The sequence below is a fragment of the Gracilinanus agilis genome, chromosome 1 (assembly GCF_016433145.1).
Source record: "Gracilinanus agilis isolate LMUSP501 chromosome 1, AgileGrace, whole genome shotgun sequence".
Lineage (NCBI taxonomy): Eukaryota > Metazoa > Chordata > Mammalia > Didelphimorphia > Didelphidae > Gracilinanus > Gracilinanus agilis.
The window spans coordinates 337013036-337025797 of record NC_058130.1 but is presented as its reverse complement, the minus strand read 5'-3'; positions in this window follow the sequence as shown (position 1 = coordinate 337025797).

The following is a 12762-nucleotide window of genomic DNA, read 5'->3' as shown; positions in this document are numbered from 1 at the left end:
CATTTAGAGCCTATATCCCCAATCATATCCCCATCAACCCATGTGATCAAGCAGTTGTCTTTCTTCTGTGTTTCTGCTCCCACAGTTCTTTCTCTGGATGTGAATAGCGTTCTTTCTTATAAGTCCCTCAGAAATGTCCTGGATTAGGACTGGCAAATTTGAACCCATTTCTTACAAGAATAAGCAATATGCCTGATTGCTACTAACCCAGAAGTACCTTTGGGAGATTGCTTCTGGAAATGCATGGTAGGGGAGCTTTCTCTCTTCCTACTTAAGAACACACAGAAATATCCTCTGTTCCCTGCTTTGAAATATAGTGATAAAATTACTAATCATAGTGCTAATAATAATAGACATTAACATAATGCGTTAGGCTTGTAAAGCACTTTACCTATCACTTTTTCTTTTATAATAACCTTTTGAGGAAAATAAACACATATCATCCCCATTTTACATAGAGAGAAACTGAAGTCCAAAGAAGTAAAGAGACTTTTTGCCCACGGTCACATAGCTCCTGAATGTTGGAGGCACAATCTCTCCTGACTCCAAGTCCAACACTTTTCACTGTAAGAGATGCTATTCATGAATACTTGGCTCAGAACATGGAATATTGCTAGAATTAAAGGAATAATCATGGAAATGTGGGAATAAAATAGAGGAAAGTAAATTTGTTTTTTACAACCCAAAGCTGCTGTGAATTATATGCATTTTCATTCATAAATACTTTCTTTTTTTCTCTAGTCCCTCACTTGGTGACCTCATAAGGTCCCATAGGTTTAATTATCATCTCTATTAAGATGATATAGGTATAAGTAGAGGGAGGAATAGATAAGAGGTAGATATATAGATATAAAGATATCTTGAGTATTGATATGGGTACGGATATAAAGACAGGTAAAAAAGAGAAACAGAGAAAAACATCACCAACTCCAGTCTTCTTCCTGCACTCTAGTCTCACATTACTAATTGCCTATTGGACATTTCACAGCACAATTATGTGGCACAGTGGATAGAGTACCCTGCCTAGAGTTAGGAAGACCTGAGTTCAAATCCACTCTCAGATACATGCTAGATATGTATCCCTGAACTCTTTGTCTCAATTTCTTCATCTAGAAAATAAGCTGGAGAAGGACATGACAGACCACTCTAGGATCTCTGTCAAGAAAACCAAAATGGGATTATGAAAGGTCAGATACTACTCAAAATGACTAAATAACAAATTGGACATTTCAAATTGGATATTTCACATCCCACAGACAGCTCAAATTCAGTATGCCTAAAACCAGATTCCCTACCATTCCTCTAAACCTTCCCTTCTATTAAACTTCACTTCTTAGGTCAAGAGTACCACCATCCATCTAGGTTCTCAGGTCCATTACCCTGATGTTATCCATGACTCCTTACTCTCCCTCTCCCTAAAAAAGTTTTGCATCTTCCTCACAATTCATAGTACTTACAATTGAACGTAATGGACTTCTCTACTAGCAGCAATGCAATGATATAGGACAATTCTGAGGAACTTATGAGAAAGAACAGTATCCACATTCAGAGGAAGAACTATGGGAAAAGAAACACAAAAGAAAAACAACTGGTTTAACACGTGGGCTGATGGGGATATTATTGGGGATGAAGACACTAAACAATCACCCTAGTGCAAATATTAATAATATGGAATTATGTCTTAATCAATGATACATGTAAAACACAGTGGAATTATGTGTCAGCTAAGGGGGGGGTAGAGGGGTTTGGGGGAGAGGGAAAGAACATGAAATATGTAACTAGGGGGAAATATTCAAAATTAAAATAAAAAAACAATTCACAGTACTTTATACATGGAAAAAGAAAATCAGTGGTTATGAGAATGACAAAATGAATGTAAGGGACAAGAGTTAGCCCTGGATCTGGTGTTTTAAAAGTTTTTTCTATTTAAAAAATGAGACAGATTTGGGGACGTGGCTAATGTGAGAAATTAGTTTCTCTTGGATATGTATATGTATTGTGTTTTATTACATATTTATAACAAAACATGTATATTGCATTATTGTTATGCTACATATTATATATAAAAATTCATGGTAGCTCAAATATATATGTATATATGTATATATAACTGAATGTTCCTAGAATTTGCAGATAATATCAAACTAGGAGAGATAGCAAGAGAAGAAATAGAAGTCACCTTGCTAAGTTCAAGAAGTGGTTGAAGACAAATAGAATGAATGTCAGTAAACTGAAATATGAAGCAGAACACATGGTGAAAAAAGCAAACAAGATGTAGAAGGACAAAGGAGTCATGGTAGACAACAAACTGAATAAATCAGGAGCATAATAACAGTAATGGTTTTGGTGTACGTATAAGTTGGAATGAATATGTAGAAGTAAAGTAAAATGTAGCTTTGGACATCATAGATGTCCAGAGTACTAGATGCTAGATTGTCTTCTTCTGAAATCCATAACTATAAAGACACCAGAAGATTCAAATACATTAAGTCCTGGCAAATATGGCCTATAAAAGAAACTTAAAGAAATTGGTATTATTCAAGATGGAAAAACTGAGGGAAAGAAACAATTTAAAATCAGATTTTTAAACATATAAAGAGCTTAACAAAAGGAGAAGACTCAACATATTTAAAAGGAAGAAATGAGTGGTTTAAACGCATTAGAAAGACCCCAAAGAGATAATAAGGAAAAAGACTTGTACAGAAATATTTATAGCCATGCTCTTTGTGGTGGCAAAAAATTGGAAAATGAGGGGGTGTCCATCAACTGGGGAATGGCTGAATAAATTGTGGTATCTTATGGTGATGGCATTCTATTGTGCTGAAAGGAATGATGATCTGGAGGAATTCCATGTGAACTGGAACGACCTCCAGGAAGTGATGCAGAGTGAAATGAGCAGAACTAAGAGAACATTGTACCCAGAGACAGATACATTATGGCGCGATTGAATGTAATAGACTTTTCTACTAGCAGCAATGCAATGATCCAGGACAATCCAAAGGAACTTATGAGAAAGAATGCTATCCACATCCAGAAAAAGAACTGTGGGAACAGAAATGCAGAAGAAAAACATATAGTTGATCATGTAGTTTAATATGGATATGATTAGAGTTTTAATGTTAAAAGGTCACTCTACTGCAAATATGAATAATATGAAAATAGGTTTTGAAAAATGACACATGTATAACTCAGTGGTATTGCTTGTCAGCTCTGGGAGGGGGGAAAGTGAGTGGGAAAAATCATGAATCATGTAACCATAGAAAAATATTCTAAATAAAAAATTATAAAATAATAAATAAAACAAAATAAAATGCAATAGAAAGAAAGACTTTCTAAAAGTGAAGGATAATTTAGAAATAAAAGGAGATATAAGCACATTAATACAGGGAAATATTAGATTTATGGATAGGAGAAGAATTTATGAATAAATAAGAGAGATATCTTTGTGAAATGCACAATGTATAATTTTGAGTATATTAAACTGAAAAGTGTTTGTACAACTAAATGTTGCCACAATTAGAAGGAGAGCAGAAAACTGGGGGAAATTTTTCATAGACAGCCTCTTAGATAGAGGTCTCATATCTAAAATATATAAAGAACTTTGTAAAATTTATGAGTATAAAAGCCATCTCTCAATTGCTGATCTCAAAAAAATAAACAGTTTGGGGATGAAAGAAATCAAAGTCATATATACGTATATGAAAAAATGTTCTAAATCAGTACTGATTAGGGACATGCAAATGAAAACAAGTCTATGGTATTATCTCACATCCATCAGTTTAGCTAAAATGACAAATACTGGAGGGGATGTGGAAAAATGGAACACTGAAGTAATCCATTCATTTCGTAGAATAATTTGGAATTGCACCCAGGAACTAAAACTTTGTATATCCTTAGACCCACTGATACCACTGTTGTGTCTATTTCCCAAGGAGATAAGGGGGAAAAGAAAAGAACTTATATGTTTCAAAATAATTATTGCAGATCTCTTTGTGGTGTCAAAGAACTGGAAGTTGAGGGGATGTTCATCAAATGGAGAATGGCTAAACAAATTGTGATATATGATTGTGATGGAAATGTGATGCCATAATAAAGGATGAGTAGATTAATATTTTTAAACTCGTAAAGAACTATATAAGATAATGAAGAGTGAATTAAAGAACCAAGAGAAAATCATAAACAGCTACTGATTTAATATTTGAAGAATAATTTGTGAATACTCATGTCTAGGGAATGAACTGAGGAATGGAACCATGAAAGATATAATTAATATATTGGGCCAGATGTCTTCTTCTGTGATGAAGGGAAGGAGAGAAGGGAAGGAATGAATGAAAAATAATAAAAAAATTTTTAAAGTGAAGGCTACCCACATTGGGATTCTTTGAGATTGGTCAGTGGTTATTATTAATAAATTACTCCCCAACCCAAGGGAAAAGGATGAAACTGCTTCCTCTAAAACATCTTTTACAAAAAGATTCTAACACTTTTTAGAACAGTACCTCTAAATACTAGAATAAATACTATAAATACTAGAATGAGGGTAGTGGGAACAAACTAGCCAATTAATAGATCCCCATTTTAATGAATTATTCTTTCTACCTCCATTCTGAACTCAGCTGCTGAAGTAGTCCAAGAACTCTTTAAATTTCTGGGACAAAACCCATATCTACCTCTTGATAAGGAATTGCAACTAGCAATTTGACTCTTGCTTCTTTTTTTCTTAAAAGCAGCATCAAATAGAGGACAGAGAGCTGGTCTCAAAGCCAACCCATCTCTGACACATACTGGCTGTGTGACCCTAGGCAATTTACTTAGTTTCTCAATGTGACAAACAACTTAGACTCTAAATTTTAGAGATGGTGCTGACCTACATTGGAAGATGGAGTTTCCTCACCTGGGAGTTTTCCTATTATGATGAAATCACAGATCCATTCCCTATCCTTATCCCTTATCTTTTCTTACACAACAATTGTCTTTACACTCACTTCTTTTCCAAGTAAATTGTGGCTTTGCTTCACCTTTTCCATGCATAAGTTACTAACACCCAAAGTACTATATAAATAAAAGCTTATTAACAAACAGCTGTATGCTGTGTTTTCTGATTATAAATGCTAAAAATGAGCACAAGATAAAGTTGATAATAACTTGCTATAGAAAGTACCATTATTTCTACCAAATTTTCTTCCTTCTATTTCTAAATTTGATAATGATTCTTCAGGTTCATGTGGCACCTAAGATTTTCAGTGTTTCACTCACAACCACATGACCAGGCAGGCAGTAAGGCAGTGAGAGTATTACAGATGATTCCATGTATTTATATAGCACGCAGTCCTTCCCAAAAGGTTTCATATCTACTGTCCCATTTGACCCTAATGATCTTTTGAAGCAGACAGCACAGGTATTATTTTCTCCATTTTACAGATAAGGAAACTAGGACATGGGCCATTTAGGCGACTTGCTCTAAGTCTCACAGAAAATCCTGAAAATTCACTTAACATTTACTTAGTGGGTCTGCAGCTCAAATCTTTAATTTCTTTTTGGCTTAAATATAATTCCTTTGACTTACAGATAAGAAAAAAAGTTGCCTTTCCACAAAGCCCTGTCTCTATTCATTATCATTTCCAGTTTCTTCTTTTCTTTAAGGAAGCCTCACTAATTCAGACCCTACTTCTGTATTATATGAAGGTCTATTTTTGTACTCCCCATAAAGAAAGAGCTTGCTAAGCAAGTTAATAGCATCTGCAAAGCAAGGGAAGAAGGCATGTTTAGACTACACAATAAATTCCATTTTGGCCTGCTTAAGACTTTTAGCTAGTTTTTTTCATGATTATTTGTAAGATTCTACTTACAAATCAATCTTTTCCATTCAAAAAGCAGGAATATGGGGGCAGCTGGATGGCTCAGTGGATTGAGAGCCAGGCCTAGAGATGAGAGGTCCTGGGTTCAAATCTGGCCTCAGACACTTCCTAGCTATGTGACCCTGGGCAAGTCACTTAACCCCATTGCCTACCCCTGTAACAAATAAAATTAATATAGAAGGATATATATATAAAAAGATATTAAGGTTTTTAAAAAATCAGGAATATAATTAGATTTAAGGTTAGATTTAGTATAATTAGTTAGTTTAGATTAATTTAGCTTAGATTTAGTTGCTATGCATACCAAAGGATATAAGAGGAAAAATTTTAGGTGACTTCTGAGTTCCCAATAAAGCAAATTTCTAATTAGCTGGACAGTCAACAAGAATTTATTACGTTTTTACTGTGTACCAGACACTGTGCTAGGTAATAGAGAAAAAAGAAAGGCAAAAGACAGTCCCTGCTCACAAGGAGCTCATAGTCTAATTTTGGAGACAACATTCAAACAACTGTGTACAAAGAAGATACAGACAAGGTAAATTGGAAATATAGTCACAGAAAGATGGTATGGTATTTAAGGAGAACAGGAAAACCTTTTATAGATGATGGGATTTTAGTTGCCATTTGAAGGAAGCCAGGATTCAGGGGTTACTTATATGGGAATTTTATTCCTCCTAAAAACATTTTTAATATATGTTGAATATTTCATCAGTTCCAAAAATATATATATTACATAGCTAGAATCATAAAATCTACAGCTGGGAGGTACCATACAGTCCACTTAATACGGCCCCCTCATTAGGCAGAAGATGCATAAAAATTGAAGTCATTTGCCCAAAGTAAATTAGCTATTAAGTAGCTGAGACAGGATTTGAACCCTGTCTAATTCCAAATCATTCACTTCTCCCACTACCCTAAGAAGTCTCTTTGTTAAGAGAATGAAATCGTTCTTTGCAGCAAAATTGGAAAGCTAAAACCTATCTGGGTGGTAGTGTACATAACAATTTACATCTAATCACAAGCCCCTTTGAAAAATCACAGATGAAAACTAGACGTCACCTGGAGGACGTTTTGCTGTGTAAGGGATTTCATATGTGAATGCACCCTGAATAGGCTAGGCTCTGATATAATCTGGCAGGCAGTGGAAGTCTGACCCTCTGGAAAACAACTCTCCCAAAGCTTAACTTGGTGCTGCAAGCTGGATCTTTTGATGAGTTGTCTCTGGGTATTAAAGGATTTTTTCTTCTATTTTTCAAAATTCAAGATATAATTTTCAATCTGCAACAATGAATGCTTATTAAATATTTACTCTGTGAATATTCCACAAACATGATTTAAAAGGAAATTTTTAAAAATGGAGTGTGGTAGAGAAGCCTTCAAAGAAATGAAACTCTAATGGTAGTAACTAGTTGTGTCATTCTATTTCACGCATAAGAATAGTAAATTGAACAATAGTGATAGAATTAGGGGAAAATAATTCACTTTTATTGATCAGATTGTTTTCTGAATCAGGATTTTCTCTTTGAAAATATTTAAAAGATGATTTTGGAGTAAATAATCTTATACTGAATCAGAGAATCTTAAAACTCAAAGGGAACTTCAGAGGAGAGGTGTCAAACATGCAAAGCCTTACGCAGGCCAGATTAAAATGTAATTGGGAAATATTTGACAAAATAAATAAAAATACAATAAACATAGACTATATTTTAAAACTAATTCAATCTGCAGCTCACAGGTTTCCTTATGTACCTACCAATTAGTGGCTCCACTATTTTTGAATTACACATTATTGCTTCTTAACAAGAGTTCCAATCTGGGGACCCCATGAAGGGTGAATATTCTGGATCTTTAAGGGAAATGAATTTATGTATATTTTTCACTTAATTAGACTACTCCATAGTTTTGTGCTAGATTTTATATAACAAACCTCTGAGAATTTATAGGATGAAAAATATTAGGAAAATAGATTAAAATCAAACAATGAAAATAGTTGTTAAGCACCATATAAATAGGGGCACCTAAGTGGCTCAGTGGATAAAGTACCAGACCTTTCAAGGAAGACTCACCTTCCTAAGCTCAAATCTGGCCTCAGATACTTACTAGCTATGTTACCCTGGGCAATTCACTTAACCCTGTTCACCTCCGTTTCTTCATCCGTAAGATGAACTGAATGACAAACCATTCCAGTATCTTTGCCAAAAAAACTCCAAAGGGGGTCACGAAGAACCAGAAACAATAAAATGACTGAACAAGAACCATATAAATATTTTTAAATGTTTGCTAAAAGCTAACTAGTGTTTCAATCATTCAATGGATCTATGATCTTATTGTCCTCTCTTGTCCATTCTCCACAAGACGCCTATACCATAAGTTAGGGGCATTCCACTAGGTCTCTTTAATTTTAAATGGGCATCAGTGGCATGCACACACACACTCATATTGTCTCTGTCATCCTTTGCTCACCTTCATGATCATCCACTTCCTTTTCTTATGTGTGCCTGTGATGAGGTGCCATCCCACACTTCACTATTGCCCAATAAGTCACCTACAGCTAAGTCTTCAGACATTGTGGCACTTCATGACTTCCAGACATATGTGTTATTTTAATGATGAATTTTGGTCCCAGAAAACAGATAATGAAATGAATTTCCTTCTCCTCAGAATAGAGGTAGGGAATTATTGGTACTGTCAGATGTGGTCTTTATGTCAGTTTTGAAAATTTGTTTTTCTTTGTCACAAGGGAAAGTTCAGGAGGATGGAATAAACTGGAAAAGGATGTGATCCAACCCCCACCCCCAAAACAAAAGGCATCCTTTTTTTTAATTGATCTTTATTTCAGGAAGGTGCTTGGAGTCATTAAGAGCCCTTTGCATCTTCCCACTTGTAAACCAGTCTGCTTTCTTCTTTCTATTCAATCACTGTCTATTTGCAGTGTCCATCCCACATATTTTACTGATGGAACAACAAGCTCTTTGCACTATCCAACTACTTGTCTTACTCTATATCAGTGGTTCCCAAACTTTTTTGGCCTACTGCCCCCTTTCCAGAAAAAAATAATACTTAGCACCCCCTGTCATAATATTCACCACCCCCAAATGCACCTGTGGCCATCACCTCCTCTCCTGGATTGCTGCAGCACTCACCAGGGGGCAGTGGTGCCCACTTTGGGAATCACTGCTCTAGATAATAGATATAGATTAAAAAATAGATGTGATACAGATATTATATTATGTATATTATAATAGATATAATAAATATCCTTCATCCATTTGAATTGTCCCACTTTAAAAGTCAGACCAAAGTATTTTTAAACAGTTCTAGATTTTTGTTGTTCTTATTCAGTCACATCCAGCTCTTCATGATCCTATTTGGTGGTTTTTTTGTTTTTGTTTTTGTTATTTTGGCAAAGATACTGGAGTGATTTACTATTTCCTTCTCCGGCTAATTTAACAGATGAGGAAACTGAGGCAAAGAGAGTTTAGTAACTTGCCCAGAGTCACAAAGCTAGTAAGTATGTGAGACCAAATTTGAACTCAGATGAGTCTTTCTGACTCCAAGCCTTGTACTCTATCCACTGTACACCTAAGCTGCCAATTCCAGATTAGCATCATATCATTCACAAACACAATTGCCAGAAGAATTTTATTATCTCTAGAGAATTCATCTTTTCTTTCCATTCTGCACTGGATGGCTTCCTTGACAATGGCAAATGTCCTTGGTGAGTATCTCTACCTCCCTGTTTTATGCCTTGTTTGATATTTATAATCAGAGGGCCAAAAAAGTATTCTCAATAATTGCATCTGTTCAAGCTTTTGGTGGTTTGAACTTATGTGTGGGAGACATTTTATTGGAGGAAGAATTTGTAAGTTGGCACTTTGTTCTCTCAAATAAAATACCTTTTGATAGTCAACAATTAACATAATGGGTTCTTGTACTCTCTATACCTTTCAAGTAATTGTGTGATTGTTAAAGAATATTATTTGTGAAGTCCTACCTGTTCTCTTATTATCATCGAGGATACTATACACAGAATCTTTCTATCAAGATTATAGTCATGATTTTTAAAAAGGCACAAAAATCAGCAGGTATTAATGTTTCTCTATACTGTTTCTTGTAGTGATAACCATCCGTGATTTTCCCAAAGATTTTGACTCCTCCTCTGTCTCAAATATCTGCACAGTTGATCTCTCAACATACCCAAAATTGTGTCTTCCCCCACAATGACAATTTGGTTTAGTCCAGAAGAAATGGGAATATTGGCAGTACAAATTTGTTGGTTCCACTGACAGTGATGAAGAAAAGAGTTTATTACAGAAATATTAACAGACTTCTTTCCTTTTTCATCTGTTTGTTGTCCACCTTCCAATTTCATTCTGAAGTGATCTAGGGATTAAAAATTAACTGCATCTCTGGCCAAGCTATCTAGAAACTTATTCATTTCCCTCCACAGCTTCTTCCTCTTTTATAACAGAGTACTGCTCATAATATTTTACCATCATATTCTGTAAGATTTTACAAACATGTTAATAATATACTGATGTTACCTTTAGCTGCCATATCTTTCAAATGTTTTGGGGCCAAGTATCTAGGCTCTTTTTTTATGATGACTTTTATTCTGGTTAAACCTGCTTTGGAAATGGTTATAGTCTGTGTCTAGGCCTGTTCTTGTATCCATTTATTAAAATATTGTATCCATATTGTTAAAATATTGTTAAAATGAATTTCCTCAATTAAACCCCATGTATTGTTTCTCCCATTTTATTTATTCCCCCCTTCAACCTAGAAATGAATTTTATTGTATCCCTTCCCCTACATATAGACATGTGATTTGGAAATAATTTCTACAATTTGGCAAAATTCTGGTGTTTTCTTTATGTTAAATATAATCAATTTCATTTCCATGATATTATTTATTGTTTACTATGAACAACGGTTCCAAAACTCTTCTCCAAAAACCTATGATATAAAAGATTGATATTCTGTGTATCAGTAGGCTCTTTTGTTTCTCATTCCTGGGCCATATTTTGTAATATATCTTCTGTCATCTGTCCCACATTCATTATTTCATTTAAGTCATCAGATATTAAAGTAATACTAAAAATGTACTAAATTTAGAGGTTTTTATCAAGTTATTCATAGAATTCCTATTCCTCTTCATCCTCTGCAACAGATGTTGGCTCATATGTTGTAATTATCTCCATGGTGATATTTTTGCAAATGTTAATCCTAAGCACTGTAACACAAGATAACCAAATGTCCCATGAAGCGATGGCTCTAACAAGACATACAATAAAGCCAAGCTAATTTTTTGCCTCTCCTAAAGCCACTTAGCTAGAGATTGTTTTTCTTTTGTCTTCTGATTTTGCATATAAGACTTCTGTGTTGTCAGACAAACATAAAATAATAATGAAGTTCTCAAAAAAAGATTTTCTGTTCTGAACTAAACAAGTAGTAAATATTCATGGTTTTGAACCCAACAACCCCCACAAGACACAATGAACTAATCATAAATATCTATTCATGTGATCTTTTAATCTTCACCTAAAGATTTTAATATCTGTATCTACTAAAAGATTCACTAAACAATGATTTGGAGTTATTCTACTTCTAGATTCTTGTGCTTCCTTAAACCATGATAACAGTGGCTATTTTTCATACTTCCTTGTATTACCAACAGTTGTCACTACCTTGCACATAGTAAGTGGCCAATAAATATTTGAATGAACAAACAGATACATAAATTTACCATGAGAGCCCTAGCCAGTTAATAAACTCAGGACAAGCTCAGAAGAACAGTTGAAATATCATTGATAAATCCCCTAAGAAATTAAGAGCAGTCAGAAATATCATACTCTTCTTGACCTCAATAAGCAATGAATTAAACAATAACTTCATATAATCTAAAAAATGTTAATCAAACTCAAATCAGCAATTTAAAACACACTGGATTTTTAAAATAATTAAATATTTAATTATGTTATAAATTATAACATATATAATGCATAAATAAAATAATTTAAAGCACACAACTGCGATTTTTTTAGGGTAGAGAGAAAATTACATTTTAAGAAGAAACTTTGTGAGGTTAGATGAAAAAGTGCGTAAGGGCAGGAAATCAACAACATATTTGGAATTCTATGGGAACAAATTAACAGCTAGAAGAAAACATGCACCTGGCAGGAAAAAAATCCTTCAAGGAAATTATTGAGACATGATACATTTCCTGTCATAGCAACACAAGCTAGTTCATTCAACTAATATCTCCTAAATAGCAAGTAGCTTTAAATATCCTAAGATAGATAATAGATTTTTAAGATATATTCAAATATTTTAAAACATTTCTTTGCACTATTCAGATTATGCCACATCCAGAAACAAATGTGGCATCCAGCACCGTTCCATTGCCTCTGTGGAACACTAATGTTTGCAAACCATAATAAGCAAGATTATGTCCAGGTAGATCTCACCGTAAATCCTTAATTGGGTCTACCAAAAAAAAAAAAAAAAAAAAAGTGTTACGTGAAAAATGAGACACACACAGTTCCTGTTAAACTCCATAGGGACAAAAGGATGATAATCAAATGATGTTACAGTGGAGTTCCCCAGACCTTATGGCATTTTGTTTTTATATTGCATTCTGAACAGTGTTATTGTGAAAAGATTCTTGTTAGGACAACCTTATAGGAGATATGTCCCTATTACAATACATCTTCCTCATCCCACTTTTAGTGCAAAGTACCATCTTTGTATTCCTAACAACTGGCACAGTAATTTGCACATAGTAGGTGGCCAATACATATCTGAATAAATATAGTCATGTGTGTGTCTATGTGGGTATACATATGTATATACACATGTGTGGGTTTGCCAAATATACACATACATGTATACACAGGTGTGGGTG